Source organism: Monodelphis domestica, chromosome 5, assembly GCF_027887165.1.
Source record: "Monodelphis domestica isolate mMonDom1 chromosome 5, mMonDom1.pri, whole genome shotgun sequence".
Classification (NCBI taxonomy): Eukaryota; Metazoa; Chordata; class Mammalia; order Didelphimorphia; family Didelphidae; genus Monodelphis; species Monodelphis domestica.
Window position 1 is genome coordinate 56,542,237 of NC_077231.1, and position 21,282 is coordinate 56,563,518.

Consider the following 21,282-nt stretch of genomic DNA (forward strand, 5'->3'; position numbering starts at 1 on the left):
TAGAATAGTGGTTTCAAACTTAATTAGAAACAAGCACAACTAAGCAATATAAAGGGGATACCTGTGGGCTGTATATTGACTCAGAAAACTACATATTAACATCATCAATGTTTTATTGTATTTTTATTTATTTTTATAAATATAATCCCCCAATTACATTTTAATCTGGTTTGGGCTACATTTGGGAGTACTGTAGGCTGCATGATTGATAACTGTGTTCCATCCAGCCAGGTATATAACTTAGGATTCTTCTTTAATTTTTTGGTCTGTTTTACTATCCATACTCATTCATTTGTTTTGATTTCTCATTTTTAAGTACATATCACCTCTTTTATCCATGCCTTTCTCTCTTTACATTGTGACTGCATTCATTCAGGTACTCCTCTCATCTCTCCTAGAATAGGGCAGTATTCTTACAATTGGATTTTATTCCCCCTCTAGTCTCTCTCGCCTTTCCCTCTTCCACACAAATGCCAAATTGATATTCCTAAAATGTGCATCTATGTTATTACCTTGTTCATGAAGCTTAAGTCACTCTCTTTTGTCTTAGGTGAAATAAATTCCTCTATTTTTCATTTAAAACACTTAACATACAGCTCCTATAAGATTTTACAGAATGATTTTTCACTATCCCTGTCCCAGCAAGCATGTACTCTATGTCATTGCTAAATTGAACTACTTGGTGTTTTCCATATATGACATTCCATTTCCTGCCTCCATGAATTTGAATACATCATCCCTGAATATCCCCTGTCTGGAATATTTTCTAACCTCACTTTTATCTCTTGATATCTCTATTTCCCTTTAGTGCTCAGCTCAAGGGAAATCTCATACTTGAGACACCTTACCTAACCCCAGTTTTTAGTGTTCCATCTCACTCATAATTACTTCCAATATTCTTAATACACACACACACACACACACACACACACACACACACACACACACATATATATATATATATATATATATATATATATATATCTTGACTTCTCTGTGAACTTTTGTTTCCTTCCAGAGAAATATGTATTCTTTTGTTCAGGCACTATTTCATTGTTTTTTTTTTTTAATAACCCAAAAATTATGCCAGGAAATTCTTGACAAATAGTAGATGCTTAATAATTATGTATCAAAAGTATGGACCCAAATTTGAGATTATAGAGCATACTCTGCTCCTTTGCAAATTTGAAAGACTCACAGATTTGTAATATTGTATATATTTGAGATTTTTTTAAAACTATTGATTTCTTTTCTTCATTTTTTCTTCCTCTTCTCCCCTACAAAAAAAATATTCTTTGCTATATAGATGGTCTCTTTCAGAGCTGGTGAAAGACTAGGTATCCTAGGAGAAATTTAGGCAATATAAAAACAAAAAAAAATCAATAAAATATTTTAAAAATTTATTTTATATGTAAAATTTAATTATATTTATGTAATTTGACTGTTGAAGTAATTAAATTGAATTGAATGATAGATCAATCTTAGCTGGATAATCTCTGAATTTGATTATGGGGACAAATGGTATATCTAATTTTTGTATACCTATCTAGGGAAGTTCAGAAAAGCTTAATACATGGTTAGCCATGGGATGGTGAGTATTTTGGTCATAGTCATTCCCCAAAACCATCTAAGAGTATTTAAGAATAGGAAGAGCATCAGACCAAATAATCCATGGATGTCTTATACCTTATGAGTACTTAGGTAATATTAGGTCATCATTTTGAGGTTGAAAAGGAAAAATGCAGTCAAATGGTTCTGTCCAGATCACAATGATGACAGAGTCCTCAACATTACTTTGGAAAGGAGAAAACCTACTTTGCCATTCTTTAAATTTATAAAATCATCAAGGAAAGAAGTATTAATAGTGGGAATGAATGACTAGAAAGGCATTCTAATGGTAAGGTCCTAAGTGTGGAGTCTTTTTGTAGAAAACTAGTTTCATCCCATGATTCTCCAACTTCAATTCTTGATTTCATCAAACTCTTGAGGGCTCAGAATGCCATAGGATGTGTATTTAAATATTGATTTAAGTTCATTGTTCTGTCTCTTGTCACCCATTTCTGAAGTGGCAAAAGTCTTATTTCATTAATGAAAGAATAATGTCTAAGATTTCAGAAGTAAAATTTTTAGTAGAGTTTTATTAGTATACTTTGTTTTGTATCATTTTAATTTCCACATATTCCTCTTTCCTCTTCCTTTCCCATAAAATTATCCTCTGGGGAGAGTGAAAGAGAAAGAGGGAGAGATGGAGAGAGAGACAGAGATAGAGACAGAGACAGAGTAGTCATTGTGTAACATTATTTTCCTGTTTGTGCTTTATTTTACATCAGTTCAGAGAAAGTCCTGTTTAGCTCTATGAACTTCATATTCATTGTTTCTTATAGAGCATGAATATTCAATTACACTACCATACCACAATTTCTTTAGCTACCCTCCCATCAGTGGGCATCTGTTTTATCTCTAGTTCTTTGATATGAGAAAAAAATTAGACTGAATAAATATTTATAGAAAAGCAAGTATTGTTTTTCTCATAGTATGTGTTTTTATAAGACATTTTATGCCCTATAAAATTAAGGGATTTAAGTGGATTAGAAAATAGCTTTAGTCATAGTGTCCCTGATTAGGAAGAAAATATATATCATGGGATATGCACAATAATATTACTGAGAAGGCGAGCCTTTGATGATCAGGGGAACTGAGTGAGCAGTAATAAAATTACTTTAAATCCAAGTGGTGAAACTTGAATATCTACATTTTTACATGACTTTCTTATTATGAGAATTATAGTATATGGATTTTCAGGAACATATTCAACAAAAATAGATGATATATGGGACTTTGCCCTTTTCTTTAAAACATTTGGGATAAGTTTAATAGACCCTATAATGACCAATTTGGTTAAGTCAAATATAAGATTCTTGATATATCTTCTCCAAGAGATGACTTTCCAAGTAATCTAGTACAGTCCATCATCTCCTCTATGTTCAACTTTCAAAATTATATCATAGTCTCATATAATTACTGCTTGCTATTAGAACATCTTACTTCTGCTCAGCGGTTATGGCATGTCCCAATGTCATAATTCATCAAATCCTTTTTCCCCTACATCTCATCTCCACATCCCTTCAAAATTGCATACTGTCATTTGTAAGTTGCCAAGTATGATTTGTCAAAACTAGAACATGGGTGTGGTAGGTAGTGTTTCCCCCCAAAAAAGAGCTTATCCAATCTTTAATACTCCAAGTATCTGAGACTATTTTTCCCCAGTTCCATCAATGCATATAAAAAACTTTCCTTATCTTAACAGATAGTCTTTAAGAATTATGGAAATAAATTTATAAATTACTAATCAAATAGACTGATAGATAATAGATATATAGACATGCAAATACATATATAAATACATAGATTTATTCATCTATGACCAACTCCAGGAAATGATGACCTTCTGCAAAATGTACCTAGATTAGTCCTCAGAAAACAGATAATCATCTCTTCACAACAATGAGATACCACAAGAGTACTGTTGTGGAAGTAGTTATTTGTAAAAGTAATGATTTTAAAAATGGTTTAAGATATTAGGCATGTAAGTAGAAATCATCCAGCATTTTTATTGGATTCTAACTAACAAACATTCAATATTAGCATTTACAGTGTTTTTTATATAAATTACTTTTTTTTTCCTTTCCTTGGAATCTGTATGAGGAAAATAGGAAAATTAACCTTATTTCCCTTTTATGGAAGAGAAAATCTTGTTCTTTTAAAATACAAATAATTGAAACAGAGTCAAGAAGCTAATGAATTATAGAGTCTTAGAGTCTGACCGCCAAAAGGGACTTCAGCATCAATATAGTCCAACACATACACCCAAGAAGTCCCCATTGTCATATACCTGACAAGTAATCATCATGACTGTTGAAAGAACCTGTACTCTCCAAAGGAAGGAGCAGAACTTGGACTTGAACTCAGAATTTCTGATAGTAAATCAAATGCTAAATCACAAAGCTGTGATAGCAGCTAGACACGCTAGGCTTAAATTATAAGTTCTTTGAGAGTATGTACTCTGTCATTTAAAAAAAAATTAGAATCCCAAGCATTTATTACAATTCCTTATACATATTGAGTACTTACAAATGAAATAAAAAGTTTATTGAACTGATAATGAATGTTCTGGGTCTTATTCATTACATCTATATGTCAAATTTTCTTGCATTTAATTTTTATCTTTACTAGATATGTAATTTAGTTCATAGAGTCACATTTGAAACTAGGAAGATGAGTACAAGTTCTATGATATTGACTATGTGACCCCATGTATATCTCTTAACCACTTAGTGTCCCAAGCAGTCTGTAAGCCATTTCTTTGTGAAAAAGGTACTTTTTTTCCATTGGTCGATGGACTTTCCTCATCAGGAAATTTCCTATACTAACATATTATGGATCTAATCATACTTGCAGAGCAAAGCATGACAACCTTCCCTTTTTTCCTTCATGAGTGTTTTATTGTATATATGATATATGTCTTCAGTCAGGATATGGAGGATATGGAAATAAGTGTTACATGGAAACACCGAAATATCCTATGTCAGAATATTTGCCTTGTCTGGGAAGGGAAGAGAAGGGGAGGGGAGAGAGTCTGAATTATAAAATGTCAGAAAACAATAGTCCAAAATTGTTTTTATATGTAATTGAAAATTAAAAATAATAAGATAAAGAATTAAAAATGAACAAACTAGAACCTTATTTCATATTGATATTTAATTCCGTTAATATTTTTGGTAGGAGTGCTGTAGAAACTATTGTGATTCAAATGGAATAAGATGAGAAGTAAAGAAATACTTTGTCTCATTTATTTTCTTTTTTGATTTTTTAATTAAAATTTATTCCAGATGACATGTCAGTACAAGTTTAATAATTGTCTTCTGACATTTGGTGATCCACATTCTCTCCCTAACTCTCTAACACCTCCCCACCTCCCCAAGATAACAGTTAATATGATATAGGTTGTCCATGTATTATCATACAATACTTATTTCCATGATCATCATATTGTGAAAGGAAACATTTCTTACCCTTGAGAAAAATTCATGAAGAAAATAAAATAAAGAATGATATGACTGAATATAGATTGAGTCTCCATCATTTCCTTCTTTAGCAGTGAAGAGCTTTTTTTTCATCATGAGTTCATTGGAGTGGTTCTGAATCCTTTTATTACTTAAAATAATTAAGTCATTCCCAGGTGATCACTGTACATTATTGCTGTTACTGTGTACAGCATTCTTGTGGTTTTGCTCACTTCACTTTCATCACTTCATATATAAATCTTTCCATGTTTTCGTGATTGTCCTTTTCATTGTTTCATATGGGACAGTAGTATTCCCTTACAATTACCACAACTTGTTCATCCATTCCCAATTGATGGATACCTTCTATTTTTCCAATTCTTTGCCACCAGCAAAAGAAGCTCCTTTGGTGGTGGCAAAGACTTTGAATCTAGGTTCTTGGAATCTAGGATGGATGCACTTTCCTTGTTTTTCAGTTTAAATTTATTTGTTCATTTGACTATAGCGTAGCCCATACTATGCCTTTATAGGAAGTGATGCCTGGAAAACTGGAGATATTTGAAGATATTCAATGAAATGAAATGACATGGGAGAAAAGGTGCTTTAATGGGGTTTGAATGATGTTGGAATCATGACTTTTTCACTTTATTTTTCTTATTTATTTTTGTGGCATGGATAATATGGAAATAGGTTTTGCATAATTTCATAACTGCAAATGATATATTTCTCACTTTCTCACTGAATGCAGAAGGAATGGGAGGGAATTCAGAGCTAATTTTTAAATGAATGTTTAAAATGTTGAAAGAGGTTTTAAAATAATAATATATATTCATATAATATTTATAATAAACAATATTTCAAATTTCAATCGAGAAAAGATCTGTAAATCATTCTTCACTACAACAATATGAAATATATAATATGGGTTTTCTTATCTCTTTTTTGTAAATAGAGAAACTGAGGATTGGACAGGCTAAATAAAATGTAATAGTCACAGAGCTGGAGATTTGAAGTCAAGTTTTCAGATTCCAAATCTACTATCTTGTCTCCACTCAGTTCCCTTTTCTTCCCTTTATCTCAATTCTCTTCTGATCTCCTCCTCCTCTACACTGCTCTCTTCTTCCTGCTTATCTTTATCTTCCTTGTTTCTGTACTCTTCTCTCTCCTTCTCCCCATCTCCTTTTTTGCTACTAGAGCTGATAGTTTCTCAGGCTCTTCATGATATCATTTCCTTGCTAATTAGAAAGCTTTTCAAAATCTGGGAGTTATTCAATCACCTCGATCATGCCCTCCTGCTTACAACATATTCAGCAAGAGAGTTCACCTCCCCTGAGGTTTCTCTAGCTAAAAGCACTGTCCATTTTTCAGGGGTTAGTGTTCCCAGATGTGCTGTTAATGATCAACTTTCATCTTTATTAGCGTTTTCATGAAATATTGCTTCATTCCCTGAATTTCCTCCCAGAGGTGAAGCCCAAGTTTGTTTAGACTTTGTTTTCTTGTTGGTTTTCTCTATCCATTATGGTTACCATATGTTATGTCAATAAACAGGGAGTATATGTTGGAATGGGATGGGGGTTGGGAGATATGCTAGGAAAACCCAATGAGTTCTTGGGAAAATCCTAGCTCTGGACTTAATTCTGATGAGTCATTATCCGTAAAAGAAAAATCAGTTAAGTCAAACAGATTTATTTCAATATTGTTTCACTTACAAGTTAATTGTTCAGAATAGAGGGCTCAGCAGTCTGAAAAGGCAAGATCTGACTTTCCCCCTGAGAGCTGCTGAAATAGCTTTTTCTTAATTTTGTGAAAACTTAAAACAAATCAGGTGACTTGCTAGAGAAGTAACAAAAAACATATCTCTGAAAAGATTTATGATTGTGGGTAGGTGTTGTAATGGATAGAACTCAGAACATAGAATCAGAAAGAGCCAAGTTCAAATCTAGCCACATGCATTTATTAGACACGCATGTGGCTAGATTTGAATTTGACCATAGAGGAGTCACTTAACTTTTGCCTACCTCAATTTCCTCACATGCAAAATGGGAATAATAGTAGCATCAGCCCCCTAGAGTTATTCTTTTTTTTTTTAAACCCTTACCTTCCATCTTGGAGTCAATACTGTGTATTGGCTCCAAGGTAGAAGAGTGGTAAGGGCTAGGCAATGGGGGTCAAGTGACTTGCCCAGGGTCACACAGCTGGGAAGTGTCTGAGGCCAGATTTGAACCTAGGACCTCCCATCTCTAGGACTAGCTCTCAACACACTGAGCTACCCAGCTGCCCCCCCCCCCTAGAGTTATTGCAATGATCAGATGAGCTGGCATTCAAAAACACATTACAAATCTTTTTTTAACCCTTTTCTTCCATCTTAGAAATTGGTTCTAAGGCAGAAAGGGCTAGGCAATGGAGGTGAAGTGATTTGCCCAGAGTCATATAGGTAGTGTCTGAGGCCAGATTGAACCCAGGACCTTCCATCTCTAAGTTTGGCTTGCTATCCATACTATCCACTGAGCCATCTTAGTTGCCTTCTTTCACATTGCAAATCTTAAAACCTTAATGCTTTAAGGGCTGCTATTAGAAGGAGTTAATATGTTTGAGTGCATATGCATTTTTTCTGCAAACAGAAAAAAACAACAATTGACTTTCTGAAGTAGTCATTTGGGGGAGCAGCTTGATTTTCATGAGGCTGACATCAGAAATGCTAAAAGACATTTAGAGTATTTAATAAAGAAAACATACTTATAACCAGCACAAAAGGATTACACCCTTTGATTATTTGTCTCAAGAACCCATAAGCATTGCTTTCACAATCATCTTGAGGTTTTATATATATACATCTTAATATAAACACATATGTATATATCCAGATATAAGGAGATATATCTGGATATGTTATATATATGCAAATAAGCACATATATGTATACATTTTAAAACAGTGCTATTTGCGGAAAAATGGAAGACATATGAGAAATGTATATTTAAGAATTATTTTGTTAAGGCAGAAGATTCTGGCAACATCATATGTAGCATAGGATTCCTAGGTATTGATTTTATGAATATGCTTAAACTTAATTAGTTTAATTAATTTTTTGCTATTTTTTGTTTCTACCTACCTTCATTCATATATATAGAAATATAAATATGTGTAGATAAATATAATACAAATAAATGATATAAATATTATATAAGTGTGTACTATAAACATGTTATATGATATAATAACATATAAAATAATAAATATGTAAAAGGAAATAAATTTTATATATATATATATATATATCCCTTCTACCACACAGGCATTTATCTTCCTTTTTCCCTAAACCAATACCTTCTGTCTTAGAATTGATATGCAGTACTGATTCCAATGTATAAGAGTGATAAGGACTAATCAATTGGAGTCAAGCTTCACTTCTCTGCCTTTTGGTCAAGATCTAGAGCAACTGGAGACAAGTGACTTGCCAATATTCATATAATTAGTGTATACTAATCCTTCTCCAGAAACTCTCACTCAATTCCACTGATATACCACGAAATCAGTGGAGAGAACCTCTATTTTCACTTCAGGAACCTCCATTTTTACACTAGGAAAGATCTAAGGCCAGATTTGAACCTATGACCTTCCATCTCCAATTTGGTCTTTCTATCTGCTTAACCATCTAACTGCCCCGAACTCTCCTTTCTGTACCAAAAGAACAAGGAAAGAAGGGAAAGAAGGAGTCAGGAAAGAGAAAAGGAGGAAAAAGGAAGGAAGGAGGGAATCAGGAAAGAGGACTAAGGAAGGAAGCAGGAAAGGAGGAGGGAGGGAGGAAAAAAGAAAGTTGGTTCAGTAAAACTAATGCATTATCCAAGGCTAATGATGTGTGCAATATTTCACACATATTGTTCTCTACTCTTTGGTGAAAAAAAAAGAAAAAGGCCATTTCCTCTTTTCTTTTAGATCATTATATTTGTATGTGTGTATGTGTGTGTGTGTGTGTGTGTATTTATAGCTGGATTTTAGCCTATAGCAGAACAACTATCACATATCTTTAGAAACACAGAACTATCTGATTTTTTAGGTTTCTTCAAAGTACACAGAATTATTTCCTTCCTTCTTTCTTTCCTTCTTTCCTTCTGTCCTTCCTTCTTTCCTTCTATCTTTTTCCTTCTATACTTCTCATTTCTTGCTTTTTTTTTTTTGCTGACTTGCTTACTTTCTTTCCAGAAAATTTGGGTATTTGGCAATGTAATCCCATAAACTAAGTATATGTGAATGTTAAAGTCCTGTGGCTTCAATGACTTCATTTAAATGTTAATCCTGCTGTTCAGGACTGCCCTTTTGCACCTGGTGTGCAACAGCTCTTGCAGGCATTCACATTATTATCATGCTGTTGGTCTCTAAAGAGGAAACCATGTGGAGAACAAAACAAGACAAATAGTTCATTACATTTCCATATTTCAGATTTGCACTTCTTACCTGACTTTGCTAGCCATAAATTCTTCTATCTAATATCAGGAGAACAGTATATTTAGAAAATATTTTTCAATGTAATGTGAAAGGGGGAATTTAGCAATTCAATTCAACAAACATTTGAAAACATCTACTATGTATTGGACACTTTGCTAAAGTGGGAGGGGGAAGAGGGAAGGATGGAGGGAGAGACAGATACAGAGAGGAACAAAGAGAGGAGAGAGAGAGAGAGACAGAGAGAGAGACAGAGAGACAGAGAGAGAGAGACAGAGAGACAGAGAGAGACAGAGAGAGAGACAGAGGGACAGTGAGAGAGAGACAGAGACAGAGAAAGAGAGGGAGAGAGAGAGACAGAGAGAGAGAGAGAAAGAGAGAGATAGAGAGAAAGAGAGACACAGAGAGAGACAGAGGGACAGTGAGAGAGAGACAGAGAGAGGGAGGGAGAGAGACAGAGAGAGAGAAAGAGAGATATAGAGAAAGAGAGACAGAGAGAGAGAGATAGAGAGAGAGAGAAAGAGAGGGAGAGAGAGACAGAGAGAGAAAGAGAGAGAGAGAAAGAGAGGGAGAGAGAGACAGAGAGAGAGAGAAAGAGAGAGATAGAGAGAGAGAGACACAGAGAGAGACAGAGGGACAGTGAGAAAGAGACAGAGAAAGAGAGGGAGAGAGAGAGACAGAGAGAGAGAAAGAGAGATATAGAGAAAGAGAGACAGAGAGAGAGAGATAGAGAGAGAGAGATAGAAGGAGAGAGAAGGAGAGAGGGAGAGGGAGAAAGAGAATCATAAAAGAAAGGATTATACTCAAGATGTAGAAGTTATGAACAGCTTTGTAAGAGTAGAAAATGTAGTCAATGTACCAGTTTCCAGTTGCACATGAAGGAAGGAGCCTTCTAGTGAGGAGAGATTTGGTTGACTGGGTAGGGAAGTGCGAATGGTTTTGCAGTTTGTCTACCCATTGATAAAATAAGCCTGTCCCATTTCCATTCAGATTGACATACTCTACTTTCTGTAGCCAAGCAAACAGCTGCTTTAGGAGTCTTGGATCTCACTACTTCTTTCTTCCTCCTTTTTGAAATAGTGGCTGCAAAGCGTTCAACTAGAAAGTTGCCTTTCCATTCCACCAGTGTGGCTCACTAAGAGTCAGAACTTGCTAGGTTAGGTGCTGGGAAAACAAAGAAGAAAAAACAAAAACCCTTACAGAGTTTGCATTCTGTTCAGAAAGCAAGTGCATTTGCCCATAAACAGGGATATACACAATATGTTCTAAATTGTGCTTAGGAAATCTTTGGGGGGGGGGGGTAAGAGGGGCATTAGATCAGCACATGCTTCATATAGCAATTGTGACTTGCAGACTTTTGAAAGAAACAAGGAATTTAAGGATGTTGAACTTTGGAGCCACAGGAACAGAGTTTGAATCCTGGCCTTGTTGCTTTACTTTTATGGGACCTTGGATATGTCACTTTAATTCCTCTAGGCCTCAGTTTCTTAAAATAACAGAATTGCCTACTTGCCATCTAGTGCTTTCAAATTTTGATTCATTTGATAAAGAGCAAAATGCATTTAATCATAAATGATTTAATTTTTACAAAATTATAGAGTAGGTAATTATTATAAATATTGGTTTCAGGGATTTGAACAGGAAGGAACTTATAAGGTAATCTTATCTAAGAGATTCATTTTTTAGAGAGGGAAAATAAAGTCTGGAGAGAGGAAGCCACTTGTCCAAGTCGATAGTTAGAAAGTTGAAAAGTCAGGATTCCAACCCAGACACTTGGTTCCCAAATTGAGTACTGTTTCCATTATATCCAAATGTCTCTCAAGGTTATAGTCTAATATTGCTTATAACATGTGCCATATTTGTCTCTGGTATGCCTCCACCCTTCATATTTCCAGTAATCTAATGTAATTTTAATTTTTCTCATTTTGTTGTGCATATTGTCTCCTTGTCACCGATATGTGCCACAGTTACTTCTATTGTCTTGGATATTGGTTACAGATAGTAGAGGCGACTGACCCCAAAGTTTGGTTTCTGCTTTTTTTTTTCATTTTTTCTGTTTTGTTTTGCTGCTGCTGCTGCAAATAGCTAAGTCTACTCATGACTGTAACAGATGTTTCTGGGTGGTTTTGTTTTATTATTATTATGTTGAATGGAAACCTTATGGAGATGTTTAGTGGTATTTTTCCCCTCCCTTGCACTTTAGTTCTGAAGTAAATACCAGTATGAATCTCAGTTCAAAACACTCTTCCCAGTCCTGGGACAAAGAGTTGACCAACAGTGAAGAGTATTAGCCAACATCTATTGCTTCAAGCCCAAGTTCTTCTTCCTTGAGATGAAAACAATGATTTTCCACTTTGCCAGCTACAGGAGAGCAGGTTATCAGCAAATTCCTAAATTTCTTCAAGGTGGTTAAATTATCTTTATAGTTCATTCCAGAATAGATAGAATAAAAGTCATGGTGTGCTTTTTTCTCAAAGAAAACTTAGAATAATATTTTAGAATGATGAACTCTCTAATTTCAGTCTACATCCTTGCCCACTTCAAATACAAAGAGCTTAAACTCCTTTGGGAAATGTGGTGGAGGGAAAAGACAAACTGTTTTATTTAAAAAGAAAATATATTAGGCTTATTTATTTATTGTTTAGTTGGGGTGTGGGGATTTGGAAGTTCCAGATCCATGATGTTGGGATGTGGATATTCCCTCAAGTGATACAAATCTAAAGCTTGCCTGTAACTTCTCATCTGAGATGGTTGTTTGAGGTACTGAAAGGTTACATGACTAGGTCATGGTCACAGAGCTAGGATGTTCTAGAGAAAGAATTTGAACTTTAGTCTTCTCTGATTTCAAGACTCCACATTTATTCCTTATGCCAGGCTTCATCTCACATTTTTACCACAATAAATAAAAGTAGAACTTCTATTCTGATATTTAATCTCATAATATTAGAGCAAGGATGGGAAAAGCTTTCATCTCAGTGTGAATCTTAAACTATATTAAACAGAAGAAGCCCTTGATGTACATTTTATAAAAGGAATAAATTGGGGATACAACCTCCTTTGACTTTTCCCGATGATTAACATTCATTGTAACTTTGAAGAAATATATCTTGCTGTTTCAGCAGGATGTCTGTTGGTCCAGCTGTTTTTAGATTCCATAAATTCTAAGCAGAAAGGAGGAAGATGTACTTAAGGCAATATATGGATTAGAAAAACAATAACCAGAGAAAATGTCAAATCAACGAGATGCCACCTGGAATTCCATCATCTCTTGCCCACACCCATTTTCTGCAAGTAATGTCGAAAGAGGGTTCTTTGGGACAGACAGAGCAAATAAGGGAAAGGAAGAGAATTCTTAGCTGTTAGACCTCATGAGCTTTATGTTGAGGGAGGCAATCTGTGAGCAGTGAGAAGGGGGAAAGAGAGTGATCTGTGAGATCAGCTGAAATGAAATATGTGTCTGGGAAAGGGAAATGCAAAAGGAGCATGTTTCAGTGGGAGGCAGAGAGAAAGGAAGACTAGCATTTCAAGTACATAGAGGGTCACTCAGATTTTTAAAGGATTGTCCATAGCCACCTTGGAGCCTTCCTTGTTTGTAGAATCCAGGCTTCTGAGTTTCATGAGTTTGCCATCTGTTAAGAAGAGAGCAAGAGTTTTGTTTTGCTTCATTTTGATTTTCCAGGTTTCCCTCTTTTTTTGTCTTTTAAAAGTTTCCTTTTCTCCAGTACAAAAAAAAACCCCAACAAAACTTTGGTTTTCATTGAGTTTTACCAGCTATCAATATGATCTGGTCAATAAGTTGATATGTATACACACATAGACTATAATAAATAAATGGCTAGGTCATTTCTAGTGGTCCCAGTTAAATCATTGGAACTTTTTGGTTGTTTCTCCTAAAATTGTTCTAATTATGCTTTGCATAGGAGTGATAAACTTCAACCAAGCAGTGAGTGCCTTTGCTGAGTAAGAATTATCAGAGATCAGAATGCTTTCCCTGTATAACATTTTGCAATCCTCAATGGCGTGTTCTAATTCCCTAAAGTTGAATGATGGACCACCTTGACTATACTTTACTTTCTCTTCTGCAGCTGCTTTTAAATATCCCCAAGGTTTCTAGTAAAATATTGCATGACCTTGCAAAGACCACCTCTGTGAGGCCATGGGTTTGGCTCCTTTTCATGGGTGGTCTTTTAGAATAGACAGGAACACCAGCTCCATTAGAAACTTATCATGATTTATTTAATGGGACAAAAGAGTTGCCTCTTTCTCCAAAATGAACTTGAATATTTCTTTTAAGTCACTGTGGCACAAATTAATTGTTGGCTGATTATGTTCCTCTGTTTGAAAATTTCTGTTATAATTTTCCCTCTTACTTCCTTCAGGAAACTAGATCTACCTATTGATACATTAGAAACAGAGCAGGGAAAGCATGGCATTGGGCATCCAAAACAATGGGAAAAATTAAATTACATGGATATTAAGTGTGATACTTTAAGGATATTGTCATCTTATTCAATAAATCAATTCAGTGAGTATTTATTAAGTGCCCTCTATAATCAAAGTTAAGGCGTTATGGTTTAGTGAAGTCAAATAGACATGTCATATGTTGTAATTATTTGGTCATTTTCCCAGTTGTGTCTGACCCCATTTGATATTTTTCTTGGCAAAGATATTGGATAGGTTTGCCATTTCCTTCTCTAGTTTATTTTATAGATAAAGAAACTGAGGCAAGCAAAGGATAGGTGATTTTCCCAGGGTTCCATGGCTAGTACTTGTCTAAAGATGGATTTGAACTCAGGAAGATGTCTGCCTGTCTGATTCTAGACCCAGTCTTCTAGCCACACCAGTTATATAACCACCAGCCTCGATTTAATGTGTTTTATTAGAATATGAGCTTCTTGAGGGCAGAGACTGTTTTTGCCTTTCTTTGGCTACACAGAACACTCTTCTATATATAGTAAAGACTTAATAAATTCTTAGTGATTGGCTTTTTGCCGTGAACACCTAAGACTAAACATAAAATACTAACTATGAATCTGCCCTGGAGGAAGTCCCTGAAGATGTCAGTAGTTCTTCACACTAATGATATCACAATGGACACACACACAAAATAGACCAGGTCCCAAGGATTCAAAAATACAAGTGAAATAGTTCATGTCCCCATAGACCTTATATTCAATATTATTGAATATATTTTTGAAATAATTTTCTTAAAAATTTTCAAGAGGGGACTTCCAGTCAAGATGGCAGCTTAGAGAAAGCTAAAGTTCAGAGCTCCAGAAACCCTTCCTTACCGATCTCAAACTGAATGCTCCTAGGGCACCGGAATTCAAAACAAACAACAGAATAGACCCCAGGAACATTCCTCCTGGACCTGGATCAAAAGGTAAGGCCCCCAAAAAGTCAGAACCCGAGATCACTCAGATCTAAGGGGTAGGCAAAAGGAAGGTCCCAGGACCCATCCCCCCCAACCCAGAGCGCTGAATCCGAGGCAGCAGCAGGAACCTCAGGGCAGGCAAAAGGGCCTGGGGAGCTGGCTATTCTGGAAACCGCACCTTGAAAACAACTGAGCCAGTCGCAGGGGCACCCAGATAGCAGGGAAACAGAGAGAGATGGGGGGGGGAGCCTGTAGCCCCCTGACCAGATCCTTCCATCTGAGTCTCACCAAAGGTCCCTGCCTCAGGGCATACTCAGTCTGAGGTTAATCCTATCACCAGCCCTCAGAGCTCCTGGAAGCCATGGCCCCTCCCCCTCAGAGTACAGGCTCCTCTGGCCAGCAAAGGCATTGAAATACATCTGAGAGTGTCAAGCCAGGCGCAGAGCATAGAAGTAAGGCAACAGAGAAGCATTGGGAAGGAACTGAGGAGGGTAGTAAAACCAAAACACTGAAACACCAGCAATTCCGGGCTTCCTGGGGAAGACAGACAATTTGCCTGGGGCTAAAAGCCACTGAACACCAGACAGATAACAGAAGAGCCAGCCCCCCTCACTCAGATAGAGATGGCAAACAGCAAAGAAGCAAAAAAGTCTCAAAACAACAGGAAAAACAAGAAGGGGGCAACTTTAGACACATTTTATGGAACAAAAACACAAAATACAGAGGAGATAGAAGAGGAAACACAAGCAAATGCGCCGAAACCTTCCAAAGGAAATTGAAACTCTCCACAAACTTTTGAAGAATTTGAATCGAAAATGATCAAAAAGATGGAAGCCTTTTGGCAGAAAAAGTGGGAATTAATGCAAAAGAATTTCACGCAACTACAAAACCTGTGTGACCAAACTGAAAAGGAAAACCAGGCTTTAAAGGTCAGAATTAGGCAGCTGGAAGACAACAAGCAGGTAAAAGAGCAAGAATCAATAAAGCAAAGCCAAAAGATCAAGAAATTAGAAGAGAGCATAAAATATCTCACTGACAAGGTGACAGACTTGGAAAATAGAGGGAGAAGAGACAATTTAAGAATGATTGGACTACCAGAAAATCTAGAAATAAACAGCAAACTTGACATTGTAATACAAGATATAATCAAAGAAAATTGCCCAGAGATTCTAGAACAAGGGGGCAATACAGCCACTGAAAGAGCTCACAGAATACCCTCTACACTAAATCCCCAAAAGACAACTCCCAGGAATGTAATTGCCAAATTCCAAAGCTTTCAAAGAAAAGAAAAAATCCTACAAGAAGCCAGAAAAAGACAACTTAGCTACAAAGGAATGCCAATCAGGGTCACACAAGACCATGCGAGTTCCACTCTGATTGATTGTAAGGCATGGAACATGATTTTCAGAAAGGCAAGAGAGCTGGTTCTTCAACCAAGAATCAGCGATCCAGCAAAATTGACCATATACTTCCAAGGGAAAGTATGGGCATTCAACAAAATAGAAGATTGCCAACTTTTTGCAAAGAAAAGACCAGAGCTCTGTGGAAAGTTCTATATCGAAAAAGAAAGAGCATGGAATACCTGAAAAGGTAAATATGATGGAAAGGGAAAAGGAGAAAATTGTTATCTTTTTATTTATTCAAACTCTCTTCTATAAGGACTACATTTATATCAATCTATATATATATTAATATATGGAAAATGTAATGTGTAAATAGGGGGAAAAGAAAAATCAAATAGAATAATCTTTCTCACACAAAGATTCACACAGGAAGGGGAGGGGAAGAAAACTCCTATAAGAAGGAGAGGAAGAGAGTTTTTACTTAAACCTTACTCTCAGGGAAATCAACTCTGAGAGAGAAAAACATCCAGATCCATTGGGATCTTGAATTCTATCTTACCCAACAACGGTAGGGAGAACTATTGGTTTAATAAATAAGACTAGAAGCTGGTACTTTGAAAAAACAAACAAAATAGACAAAGTACTGGTCAATCTAATTAAAAAAAGGAAGGAAGAAAAGCAAATTAACAGCATCAAAGATGAAAAGGGGGACATCACCTCCAATGAAGAGGAAATCAAGGCAATCATTAAAAATTACTTTGCCCAAGTATATGGCAATAAATAAAGCAATCCAGGCAATATGGATGAATATATACAAAAATAAAAACTGCCTAGACTAACAGAAGAAGAAATAGAATTCTTAAATAATCCCATATCAGAAAATGAAATCCAACACGCCAACAAAGAACTCCCTAAGAAAAAATTCCCAGGGCCCGACAGATTCACAAGTGAATTCTATCAAACATTCAGAGAACAGTTAATCCCAACACTATACAAACTATTTGACATCATAAGCAAAGAGGGAGTTCTACCAAACTCCTTTTATGACACAAACATGGTACTGATTCCAAAACCAGGCAGGTCAAAAACAGAGAAAGAAAACTATAGACCAATCTCCCTAATGAATATAGATGCAAAAATCTTAAATAGGATACTAGCAAAAAGACTCCAGCAAGTGATCAGAAGGGTCATCCACCATGATCAAGTAGGATTTATACCAGGGATGCAGGGCTGGTTCAATATTAGGAAAACCATCCACATAATTGACCACATTAACAAGCAAACCAGCAAGAACCACATGATTATCTCAATAGACACAGAAAAAGCATTTGATAAAATACAACACCCATTCCTATTAAAAACACTAGAAAGCATAGGAATAGAAGGGTCATTCCTAAAACTAATAAAAAGTATATATCTAAAACCATCAGCTAATATCATCTGCAATAGGGATAAACTAGATGCATTCCCAATAAGATCAGAAGTGAAACAAGGATGCCCATTATCACCTCTACTATTTGACATTGTACTAGAAACACTAGCAGTAGCAATTAGAGAAGAAAAAGAAATTGAAGGCATCAAAACAGGCAAGGAGGAGACTAAGCTATCGCTATTTGCAGATGACATGTTGGTCTACTTAAAGAATCCTAGAGATTCAACCAAAAAGCTAATTGAAATAATCAACAACTTTAGCAAAGTTTCAGGGTACAAAATAAACCCGCATAAGTCATCAGCATTTCTATACATCTACAACATAGTTCAGCAGCAAAATCTAGAAAGAGAAATCCCATTCAAAATCACCTTAGACAAAATAAAACACCTATGAATCTATCTCCCAAGACAAACTCAGGAACTATATGAACAAAACTATAAAACACTCTCCACACAACTAAAACTAGACTTGAGCAATTGGAAAAACATTAACTGCTCATGGGTAGGACGAGCCAATATAATAAAAATGACCATCCTACCCAAACTTATCTATCTATTTAGTGTCACACCCATGGAACTCCCAAAAAATTTCTTTACTGATTTAGAAAAAACCATACAAAGTTCATTTGGAATAACAAAGGATCAAGGATATCCAGGGAAATAATGAAAAAAAATACAAAGGAAGGGGTCTTGCAGTCCCAGATCTCAAACTATATTACAAAGCAGCAGTCATCAAAACAATTTGGTACTGGCGAAGAGACAGAAAGGAGGATCAGTAGAATAGACTTGGGGCAAGTGACCTCAGCAAGACAATATATGATAAACCCAAAGATACCAGCTTTTGGGTCAAAAATCCACTATTCGATAAAAACTGCTGGGAAAACTGGAAGACAGTGTGGGAGAGATTAGGATTAGATCAACACCTCACACCCAACACCAAGATAAATTCAGAATGTGTGACTGACATGAACATAAAGAAGGAAACTATAAGTAAATTAGGTAAACACAGAATAGTATACATGTCAGACCTTTGGGAAGGGAAAGATTTTAAAACCAGGCAAGACAGAAAGAGTCACAAAATGTAAAATAAATAATTTTGACTACATCAAATTAAAAAGCTTTTGTATAAACAAAACCAATGTAACTAAAATCAGAAGGAAAGCAACAAATTGGGAAGCAATCTTCATAAAAACCCCTGACAAAGGTTTAATTACTCAAATTTACAAAGAGCTAAATCAATTGTACAAAAAATCAAGCCATTCTCCAATTGATAAATGGGCAAGGGACATGAACAGGCAGTTCTCAGCCAAAGAAATCAAAACTATTAATAAGCACATGAAGAAGTGCTCTACATCTCTTATAATCAGAGAGATGCAAATCACCTCACACCTAGCAGATTGGCTAACATGACAACTATGGAAAGTAATGAATGCTGGAGGGGATGCGGCAAAGTCTGGACATTAATTCATTGCTGGTGGAGTTGTGAACTGATCCAACCATTCTGGAAGGCAATTTGGAACTATGCCCAAAGAGCATCAAAAGAGTGTCTGCCCTTTGATCCAGCCATAGCACTGCTGGGTTTGTAACCCAAAGAGATAATAAGGAAAAAGACTTGTACAAGAATATTCATAGCTGCACTCTTTGTGATGGCCAAAAATTGGAAAATGAGGGGATGCCCATCAATTGGGGAATGGCTGAACAAATTGTGGTATCTGTTGGGGATGGAATACTATTGTGCAAAAAGGAATAATAAAGTGGAGGAATTCCATGGAGACTGGAACGACCTCCAGGAAGTGATGCAGAGTGAAAGGAGCAGAACCAGGAAAACATTGTACACAGAGACTGATACACTGGGGTACAATCAAAGGTGATGGACTTCTCCATTAGGGTCAATGCAATGTCTCTGAACAATCTGCAGGGATCTAAAAAACACTATCCACAAGCAGAGGATAAACTGTGGGAGTAAAAACACCAATGAAAAGCAACTGCTTGACTACAGGGGCTGAGAGGAAATGACTGAGGAGAGACTCTAAATGAACACTCTAATGCAAATACCAACAAAATGGAAATGGGTTCGAACCAAGAACACATGTGAAACCCAGTGGAATTGTGCGCTGGCTATAGGAGAAGTGGTGGGAGGGGCAGGGGGAGGAAAAGATAATGATCATTGTTTCCAATGAATAATGTTTGTAAATAACCAAATAAAATAATGTTTAAAAAGTAAAAAAAAATTTTTCAAGAAAATAGTGTTTTTGTATCCTCTATCCAGAAAGATCAAAGAATTCTATGAAGTTAGATAACCACTATTTGTGAGTATTATCAAGGGGAATTTTGGCCAAAGATTGGACTAGCTAGCCTCTGAGAGCCAGTTACACAACAGTTAGTCATTAAGCATGTATTAAGTATCTACTCTATGCCAGGCTCTATACTAAGTGCTAGGGAAACTATGAAAGACAAAAGACAGTTCTCAAATAGTTCACAGTCTAAGAGGACCTCTCATTCCTGTGAGAGTGTGCTTACTGCCATCTTGGAGCAAGAACTATTCTTGCTCATTTTTTACAGTTCTTGTTTTCATTCCTGTGAGTTAGGGAAAATGATAGCCTTCAGAGAAATGTCTCCCAGAGGGCAATGGAGAGGTACATGGTTGGTAAAGGCAGGCTACTAAACATTAAAAACAAGGAACTACAAAGAATAGATGGAAGAAAAATGTCATCCAAGAAATATGTAACTAAAAAAGAAAACCTGGTCATTTGAGGGCATGGATAGTCCATGACGTCCCCTCTTATCCTTAGGAATAATAACAGAAACTAAAGGAGAACCCCAATTTTGAAGTTATAAATACAACTATTTCCATTCCCTTGGTAGTATTTGGGCTCACAGGTAGGGACGATGGGAATCCCATTCATTTATTCATTTATGTGAATAATGAGAGAACAAGGCATTTTGTTATTTTAAGAAAGTAATACTTATATGGATTTACTTAAACTTCACTGAATTTCTTCATTTTGTCACAAGTAGAAAGTAAATTGTTTCAACATCTCTCAGAATGCTTTGTTTTAATTAAACATGCAAATTTCACTGACCTATACCAGTGCTACATCAGTTCCTAGGCAAGGAGTGGGATGTGGGAAGGGCCACTGCAAATGTGGGCTCTCTTCCTGGCTAATGCTTCTCAAATACCACTGGAGAAGATACCAAAGATATAACTGTAATGAATGAAATACTCTCTACTTTAATGGCATTCTATCGTAGAACTAAAAAGATATAGCTAACTATCTAGATAGATAGATAGATGAAAAGATGATAGATGGATGGATTGATGAATGAATATAGAGAGAGATGTGTATATATCACATACATTCATGTTCATATATATGCACACATATGTAATTACATATATATATAGATATATAGATAGATAGATAAATAGATATATTTGTTACAGTTGCTCTTGAGTCATTTCAGCTGTTTTCAACTCTTCATGACACCATTTGGGGTTTTCTTGGCAAAGATACTGGAATAATTTACCATTTCCTTCTCCAGCTTATTTTACAGATGAGGAACTAAGACAAATTGGGTAAATGTCTTGCCCAGAGTCACACATCTAGGAAGGTTTTGAGGACAGATA

General features: G+C 35.9%; 1 protein-coding gene across 24 annotated transcripts in view; it reads left to right on the plus strand.

Annotated features, from left to right (window-relative positions):
* The window catches only part of NAV3 (neuron navigator 3), a 1,103,979-nt gene that overhangs the window by 593,529 nt on the left and 489,168 nt on the right, over window positions 1-21,282 (plus strand). The window lies entirely within an intron of this gene.